We start from the raw sequence: 10,280 nt of genomic DNA, 5'->3' as shown, positions 1-10,280 counted from the left end.
AGAAACACGTTGGGAAGTTGCCAAAAGAGATTAAGAAAGCAAACATATTCTATTAATTTAACATGGACCCTCAAGGAATATAATTCTTGATAGTCCATAATCATCATCGAAGGTTGTGATAGTAAATTTATGCTTAATTACATGTCTCGAGTTCTAGCTATACAAATGAAATCGTCTTTGGTATGAATCATTTTAACCCAAAATAGAATATATATTTTTGGCTCAAATTTATCGAGATTATTTGAGACCCAAAATAGAGATTGATTATGTTGCTCGGACTCTCCAGAAATGTTGTCGCATCCGTGTTGGATTCTTCAAAAATGCCCTACTTTTGGAAAATACCACATGCACCCCTCGACATTTTTGAAGAGCCGAGCGTACACCGAATTTAATTAAAAAAAAAGAAGTCACATTCTTCTAACAAAACATTTAAGTGGTTATTTTGCTTTCACGTGTCCAAAAATAGATGGAAAATAATTTAATTTGTTTTCTTCTAATTAGATATTTTTAAAATCGAAATTTGAAATTATCAAGTTGATATTTTCAAAACTACTACACCATAACGTACCAAGAAAACTGCTAACTGTAAATGTTAATTGAGGTAAACTTGACGTGAAATTAAATGCAGTGAAATATTATATAGTTTTTGTCTTAATCTAAAATGAGTAAGCTATAGCTTCTTGCTAGTGTTCATTTTCGTCATGGACAAAAAGGTCTTCTGAGATATTCGAGCCATTTGTTTTTTATTTCCTTTCAGTATTATTCGTTCCATGATTTAATTTCACTTCTAAGTATGTGCAATGAGAGAGATTCATTTAACATATTGAACAATCTGAAATTCTTTCTCTATTATTTCCAAATTAATACTCCCTTTATTTCGATATATATGACAAAATTTAATTGGATACGAAGTTTAAGAAAGAAAAGAAAATTTTAAAATATGTGATCTTAAATATTTCATAACATCTGTGTGGCTATAAGTCTTTTAAAACTTGTCTTCTTAAATATGCCATAATATTAGCATGTCGTACGTAAGATTTTTCATAAATAGTATTAGCATTCGAAGATTTGAACAGAATAACAACAACAACATATCCAGTGTAATCTCACAAGTGGGTCTGGAGACGGTAGAACGTATGCGGACCTTGCCCTACTCGTAGAGATAGAGAGATCACTATAATAACAAATAATGTCATTTTTAGATTTATATCCACTATTTTTATTTTTGACGGACTTGATTGCTTATTTCATTCCCTCTCTGCTCCTGGAAACAAATCAAGATCAAGGATGTTAAAAAGACAGAGTCAACCGATAGATCAAAGAGTCACAAACCTTGCTACCACCTAATCGATTAATCTTGTCCCCCTTTTGTGGCTTTAGCCCACTTCTTGTTACCATTCTTTCGTGTTTCAACAGTAACATATTCTTCCATGGAGCTAAGGTCCAAAATATGAAAGAAACAAGCGTTTCCATGACATTACCACCTTTTATTATCTATATATACTTAGTTTAATAAAAAATCAATGAAGTGGAACCCCATGACACTTGGAGCAAGGTATATTTGCCCTTGAATTATAAAAGCTTCTCATTAATTAGGAGTCAAATTATGAGAAGTCCAAGTTAAATTGTTGATAAATTCATAAATGCATCATTCTTTTAGTAAGACACTAATAAAGAAATAGTCTCAACAAACGATGGAGTACTTTGATATAATTAAACTTATAAATCCCTTTTAGTATCCTAGGCTTTAATTTTTATTGTGCGCCATACACAGAGGCGGATCCATGATTTAGTTTTATGGCTTTAAACTCATTATATTATTAAAAGTATGGGTTCAGATATACTATCTGTTGCAATTTTAATTAAGTTTTACACATAAATTTATACTCTGCGTCGAAGTACTAGGTTATATTTCATTTTATATTGCCAGTGTAAGTTGATAGTATGATTTAATATGTCATTTTATATTGCCAATGTAAGTTGATAGTATGATTTATTGTCACCTTCTTCTGAGCATGTATACTTTAACTTTTGCATTCACAGTTTGCATTATTTTGAATATGTCATGTACTCATGAGAATCTCTCTATCAAAGTCGGCAGCATAAGATGGTTTCTTTTGATTTTGTCTCAACTCGTTAAGTAGCAAATACCTCTCTTAATAAATAGTACTAGCATTCCTACCAATTCTTGCCACTCTAACATTTATTCCATTTTGCATGCATTAGGATATCAGAATATCTTAATAGCTATGGTACGTACTAAGTTTGCCATTTAATCCATTTCTCAGTATCTCCATAATGATTCATAGAATATGAATTTTATTTCTTCTTGTTTTCTTGATTTTTTTGTAGGAAAAGAGTCAGCTTCTTGAAGGAAAGGTTGATTGGAGAGGAAGAATAGCTACTAAGGATAAACATGGAGGACAAGGTCCTTCCTCACTCATTTTAGGTAATGAATTGACCCAATGCTTTAGCCAAAACATATACTTAACTAATTAAGTTCGCACAATTTTTTTGCAAAAGGCTTCGCATATATAATTAAGAATATTCTGACACCTTAGATGCAACTTCTTTTTCTTATCAGCTTCGAACGTAGACCGTTGTTTTTACACCCAACAATATAATCTCCCAATGGAACTAACTAACCACATAGCCAACATATTACCAAGATTTATGGGCTTATCTGGAGTTTCACTGTATATTACTCACATCATTAAGTATTTAAGACCATCAAGCCCACATACTTCTCTTTCTGTTTGTGTCTCCAGAGCAATGGTGAAATCGAGAATTTCTCTAAGGGTGTTTTCAACTTAATATATAATCTTGGGCCACAACATAAGAGCTTTTCAGCTATTTTCATATTCGTCACGTCAAACCATCAGTTTAAATACTAGTTTGATGGGTTAAGTCAGTCCAATGATATCCTTAACATAATGTGGTATTATTCACTCTGTATCAAGCTGCCTCACGGTGTTCTCCAAAAGTCCTCACCCTATCAAGAATGTTCATACGGGGGGTCTAAAATCATCACCATTAAGATCTAAATCTAAAATCATCACCATTAAGATCTAACATACCAATGCCATTATAGTTTCAAGTTACATTCTTTTAGACCCTTCATATCTTAATTCATTCATTACAGTTTTGTGTACTATATATTGAATATATATAGGTACATTTGCTTGTGAGAACCTGGCATCATTTGTGATAGGAGTAACCTTGGTGACTTATTTCAATGGAGTGATGCATTATGATGTAGCTGATGCGGCAACTCAAGTTACAAATTATTCAGGAACCAGTTATATTCTAACTGTCCTTGTGGCCGTCCTAGCAGACACTTATATTGGCAGATTCAAAGCTGTTCTTATTTCATGTTGGATTGAGTTCTTGGTAAGTACTGCATATTCAACTGATGCTTAATATACATATCAGAATGAGTTTTTAAGTACTATGCATGAACGGTGTAAAAAGTATTTGTATAATCATATTACTTATAGGGTAATTTAAGATAAATTTTTATGATTAACATCAATTGATAACTTGATAAAATTGGTACCTAACATGTAGAGTTGGAGCAGCATTTCAACATTCGGTTCATTTGAAATGATCAGTACTTCGATGCAAAACATAATTTTACATGTAAAAGTCCACTAAAATTGCAATAAATAGTATACAGTGGGTTCAAGGGCGGAGCCAGCATAGTATTTGCGGGTTCGGCCAAACCCAGTAACTTTGGTTGAACCCTGCATTTGTTTTGAAAAATTTATTGAATATGTATAAATTGTTACGTTAGAACCTAGTAACTTAAACGAATTAGAATTCCGAACCCACAAGCTTCAAATCCTGGCTCCGCCTCTGAGCGGGTTCAATGATAAGAATCTTAAATGTTGCATTGATAAAAATTAAATTCTAGGTCTGCCTCTGCTATCTTAGGTTCATTTAGTAAGAATAGCAAAAATTGAATGGATAATATTGTATCATGTTAACTATTCCAGAGCAAGACATATACAGATTTATGTAGTGTTTTTTCCTCTACATATCATTTGTGAATGGCATCTAATTATATTCTGATAAATTACGTCAAATACCCTCTTTAATATGATTCAGATACAGATACACTCCTTATAATCTAGAAACCATACACTTATATCATATGTTGCTCGGACACTTCAAAAATATCGACAAGTGTGTGTCGGATCCTCCAAAAGTAGTACATTTTTGAAAGATCCGACACGGGTGCGTCATATTTTCCGAGAATCCGAGCAACATAGCTTATACTCCTTGTGTTATGAAAATCTTACACTAATGAACTATTTGACAGGGACTAGGACTGCTAGCATTTCAAGCACACTTTCCCAAATACAAGCCACCACTTTGCAACATTCTTGATCCAACTTCAACATGTGAGAAAGTTGATGGAAAAAATGCAGCTCCTCTTTATTGCTCTCTATTTAGTAGCACTTGGCTCAGCCGGAGTTAAAGCAGCATTGCCTTCACATGGTGCTGATCAATTTGATGAAAATGATAAGAAAGAAGCAATTCAAATGTCAAGTTTCTTCAATTGGTTATTGTTAGCAATATGCATTGGTGGTTCAATTAGTACAACATTTATTGTGTGGATTCAAGAACATAAAGGATGGGATTGGGGATTTTTTGTGAGCACATTGGCTATGTTGTTTGGTGCAATAATATTTTGTGTTGGATTACCATGGTATAGGATATTTGTTATTAAGGGAAGCAGTGCCATCACAGAGATTTTCCAGGTATTTGTGAAATTATTTTAACATAAGTATTAGTACAACACTAATTGCGTGGATTCAACAACATAAAGGTTCTTGTGAAAGTTAAACCTAAGTCTTACTGTGTTGCTTTATCCTTCAAAAATGCTGCCTAAGATGTCTCGGATCCTCTAAAAGTTACTCGTTTTTGGAGGATCAGACACGGGTTTGGCACCATTTTTTAGAAGATCTGAGCAACATAGATTCTTGCCATCGCAAAGATTTTCCGAGTTCCTGTGAAAGTTAAACATAAGTCATAGCTACATGTTGCTCGAATCCTTCAAAAATGCAACCGGATTCTCCAAACAATATTCATTTTATGGAATCCGGCACAGGTGCAACCGCATTTTTAGAAGACGAGAGCAATATCCAGTCTTAGTACTCTTATAGTTCTCTTTCTGTGACAAATATCTTTCTAATTTTTATTTGTTTTTCTTGTGTTGTTGATAGGTGTATGTTGCAGCCATAAGAAACAGAAACCTTCAACTTCCTGAGGACTCTGCCGATCTCTATGAGATCGATGAAGACAAGGAAGCTGCAATTCCAGCAGAATTTCTAGTTCACACTGATACATACAAGTTAGTTATCATTCTGTTTCATTCAACTAAGACTCTTACTTTGAACCGTCGCAATAACAAAGGATATAGTCAATTAGTAGAAGCCTTTATCTTCTCTACAACAGATGGTGTAACAGAATTATTATACTATCTAGTCACCTGAAAGATCTGTAGATACGGACTGTAAGAAGCAGAACTAGTAACCTAGAGAATAAGACGGATGGATGATTTTTTGATTACCTTACTTACTTTCCTTTTCCTTATATCAATAACTCAATCAAAATGCATTTATCTCCAAGAATAAAAAGTTTGTTATGCTAATACTTTTAGTCTGATCGGTATCTGTCTTAATTCGATCATTAATTCGAGTAGTTTTTTCTTCAACAAGTTGCCTGAGGCCGATGCGTTTTTTAATCCAACCGTAGATATTATGCCAGTCATACATGTTTTTTTTTTTTCTTATCTTAGCCTTGTTTGGCAAGCTGTTGTAAATTATTTTGTTCGGATTCTTCAACAATGTCAACAAGTGTGTGTCGTATCCTCCAAAAGTAATGCAATTTTGAAGGATCTGACATAGATTTGGTAACATTTTCTACGAGTTGGGGCAACATAAGTTGTAAGTTTTTTATGAGATCCTTAACAATATCCTAGAAAATTCAAGATTTATTCGAGAAAATATCAGATAAGCTATACTGTTTGAAACCTCGATTCAAACATTGAAATTTTTGGATAGGCACGAGAAATCCGATATAACTGATTTCCTTATTTTTACGCTTTTAAAATACACTAATATGGAGAATCCTCATTTTATGGTAATCTTCTTCATCAGGTTCTTGGACAAAGCAGCTATTATTCAGACATCACAACAACAACAATCTTCAAAACCAATTGATCAATGGAGGCTTTGCAGAGTCACACAAGTAGAAAATGCAAAAATCCTACTAAGCATGATACCAGTCTTTTGTTGTACAATTATCATGACACTTTGCCTAGCTCAACTTCAGACATTTTCAATCCAACAAGGCTTCACCATGGACACAAGGATCACAAATTCCTTTCACATACCACCTGCATCACTACCAATCATCCCCATTGTGTTCTTGATCATCCTCATCCCCGTCTACGATCAAATCGTCGTTCCAATCTTGCGCAAGTTTACAGGCATTCCTACAGGTACGGGTCGAATGGGCAGGTTTGACTTAGTTTAGGGCGGGTCAAAACGGGTTGAGTTAATAAATGAGTGGGTGATTTACTCGACCCGCCTGCAAAGGTTACTTGGGCTGAAATGATCGGGTCAAAATGGGGAAAAAATGCGTCATAACCTAGCCCGCCCAACTCTTACCAAGTTTTAACGCATATGTTTATTTTCTTATAATTTGTTTAATTACCTAATACAACTTTTTACCATAATTATGACTTTATATAACATTTGAAATAAAATTAAAAATATTTTGACAAGATTTCTCAAAAAAAAAAAGTCGCGGGTTATCTTATTGGGATATTACTATTAACCTATACCCGCTTTTTAAAATTGTTTTGCACGCCTACTCACTTCGGAACAACTTTGGCGTGCGATATGTCTGAAATTAGACTTCATAGACAAAAGTGTCTATAGTTACATATGACTAAAGTTCAGACATTTTTGTTTGAACTTTAGACAATAATGGCTGAAGAGTCAAAAATGGCTATAGTTCAGATAAAAATAACTGAATCCAGCCACATATGGTTAAAGTTCAGACAAAAATGGATGAACTTCAAGCATAGCAAAATTGACTAAACATCAGCTAAATAAAGCTTCAGACATTTGTCTGAAGTTAGACTTGACACCGCATGTCTGAAGTTGTTTCGAAGTAGGTAAACTTGCAAATTTTTGCGCATTACAGGTATGGTTTAAATAGTAATCTCAAATTCAGGTATCTATGCACTTCTGCCAGTTTTCAAATTTGAGCTACATTGATAGCCAACTTTTAGATGAGCTGAATTGGACGGATCAAAATAGGTTGAATTAATAAACAGACAGGTCATTAATCCATCCAAACTTGAACATGTCATGTTTTATGGGCTAATTTTTTTCACCTCTACCCACAGGCATAACGTACTTACAACGAGTCGGAATTGGTTTAGTCCTCTCCGCTTTATCTATGACAGCAGCATCCATCTTAGAAGTCAAGCGCAAACAGGTAGCGCGAGAAAACAACATGCTCGACGCAATCCCGGTCTTGCAGCCATTGCCTATTAGTGTGTTCTGGCTTTCAATTCAATTCTTCATCTTTGGAATTGCAGACATGTTCACTTATGTGGGACTTCTTGAATTCTTTTACTCACAAGCACCAAAGGAATTGAAATCAGTGTCATCTTGTTTCCTTTGGACTTCAATGTCAATAGGGTACTTCTTGAGTTCAATTATTGTCAAGGTTGTGAACAAGGCAACTAAAAAAGTTACAAATAGTGGAGGTTGGCTGGCTGGGAATAATTTTAATAGGAACCATTTGAATCTATTCTACTTGTTGTTGGCTGTGTTATGCGTGTTGAATTTTGGGATTTATTTGATTGTTGCTAGTAAGTATAAGTACAGGGTACAGAAAAGTGCTAGTAATCAAGATGATAGTAGAGTGCATGCTTTAAAGGATCAGATGAAGAAGTCACAAATGGAAACTTGATGAAGATTTAAAAGTCAAGTTGTATGTTTTTTTTGTTGTTGTTGTACTTGGGAATTCAGTTGTTTGAAATATTAATTTTTAGCTAGCTTCAAGAATATTAAAATTACTGTCTATCCTAAAGTGAGCTAGAGCAGTATTGTTTGTTGTACGGCAAAAGGGGTCGAATTTCCCTCAGTACTATTCAAAATTGAGTAACTTTGCCCTCTATTAGACTTTTGATCTAATTTTATTCCTCTTGTTAGGCAAAAAAATATCGTTTTTGCCCTTTACTTCCTAGCGAAACTCCGATCCGAGTGTAATTTTAAACCACAATCAAAAGTTAAGGGGGTAAATTTGGAAATCTTTTCTCAAAGAATTTAGACACGTGGAGGTCACCCATTTCGTGCTAGAACTTCTCTAATGGAAACGGAAAATTTGATACGATTTACTAACAATAGACAATGACGAAGTCAGGAATTTCGTCGACAGTGTTTATGTTTATTATATATGTATAAAAAGTAAGATTTGCCTTACATATGCAGTATAGTTTTCCGATGAAGGGTGTTGAACTGACCTTCTTTCGATCTATGTGACTCCAACATTGATGGTAGAGATATGAATGGACCAAAAATGTGTCCATCTCGTTTTCTCTGGACTTCAATGTCAATAGGCTACTTGTTGTGTTCATTTATTGTGTTGTGAACAAGGCAACTAAAAAAGCTACAAATAGTGGAGGCTGGCTACCTGGGAATTATTTTAATAGGAACCATTTGAATTTATTCTACTTGATGTTGGCTGGTTTGTAACTACTAGAAATAGAGGTTTGTCTCACCGACATTCGGTGGGAAATTTGTGCTATTAAACATGATTTTCCCACCTCATTCCCACCGAACTAGATCACTGGGAAAATGCATGATGGGAAATAGGTTCCCATTGAAACACTAGGAAATTTTCTAATTTTTCCATGTGAAAACACTACTATTTAGATATTTCCCACCGACATTGAGTGGAAAATACCCACTGAATATTTTTCAGTAGGAAAATAGATGGTTTTTAGTATTGTGTGCTGTTTGAATTTTGGAATTAATTTGATTGTTGCTAGTAAGTATAAGTACAGGGTATAGAAAAATGCTAGTGATCAGGATGATAGCAGAGTACATGCTTTGCGGGATCAGACGAAGAAGTCACAAGTGATCTTATGAATATTTATTAGTGAAAGTTGTGTTGGTCTTTGCTAAATTAGCAAGAAACTTAATTTGCTCTTTCTTTTTTAACCTTCTTTTTTGTTCTTGGGAATTCGGTTGTTTGAAGTATTAATGAGCTAGAGCGGTGTAATTGGTTCTCTAGCAAAAAATCTTTCTATTTTATATCTTGATTTGCTCCATTCACATTTTTGGTGAATTACATCTCATGACTCTGTTCAAAAAAAAAAAAAAAAAAAAAAAGGGGGGGGGGAAAATTGGTAGGGTGTTGAACTGACCTTCTTTCTGACGAAGGGTGTTGAACTGACCTTCTTTTGATCTATGTGACTCCAACATTAATGGTAGAGATATGAATGGACCAAAAATGTGTCTATCTCGTTTCCTTTGGACTTCAATGTCAATAGGCTACTTCTTGTGTTCAATTATTGTGAAGGTTGTGAACAAGGCAACTAAAAAAGTTACAAATAGTAGAGGCTGGCTAGCTGGGAATTATTTTAATAGGAACCATTTGAACTTATTCTACGTGATGTTGGCTGTGTTGTAACTATTAGAAATAGAGGTTTTTCCCACCGACATTCGGTGGGAAATTGGTGCTATAAAATATGATTTTTCCGCCTCATTTCTATCGAACTAGATCGCTAGGAAAATGCATGGTGGGAAATAGGTTCCCATTGAATCACTGAGAAATTTCCTAATTTTTCCGTGTGAAATCACTACTATTTAGATATTTCCTACCGACATTTAATGGGAAATACCCACTGAACATTTTTCAGTGGGAAATTTAGTGAGAAAATAGATATATTTTAGTAGTGTGTGCTGTTTGAATTTTGGAATTTATTTGATTGTTGCTAGTAAGTAGAAGTACAGGGTATAGAAAAATGCTAGTGATCAGGATGATAGCAGAGTACATGCTTTGAGGGATCAGATGAAGAAGTCACAAATGGGAGTCACAAGTGATCTTATGAATATTTAGTAGTAAAAGTTGTGTTTGTCTTTGCTATGATTTGCTCTTTCTTTTTTAACCTTCTTTTTTGTTCTTGGGAATTCAGTTGTTTGAAGTATTAATGAGCGAGAGCGGTGTTATTGGCTGTCTAGCAAAAAATC

The 10,280-nt window shown here is 34.3% G+C and overlaps 1 pseudogene; it reads left to right on the top strand.

Annotated features, from left to right (window-relative positions):
• Positions 1-1,954: 1,954 nt before the first annotated feature.
• LOC132038237 (protein NRT1/ PTR FAMILY 4.5-like) lies at positions 1,955-8,043 on the top strand (annotated as a pseudogene).
• The last annotated feature ends 2,237 nt before the right edge of the window (positions 8,044-10,280 follow it).

This window comes from Lycium ferocissimum, chromosome 11 (genome assembly GCF_029784015.1).
Source record: "Lycium ferocissimum isolate CSIRO_LF1 chromosome 11, AGI_CSIRO_Lferr_CH_V1, whole genome shotgun sequence".
Taxonomy (NCBI): domain Eukaryota; kingdom Viridiplantae; phylum Streptophyta; class Magnoliopsida; order Solanales; family Solanaceae; genus Lycium; species Lycium ferocissimum.
This window is presented reverse-complemented; position numbering and strand designations above follow the sequence as displayed.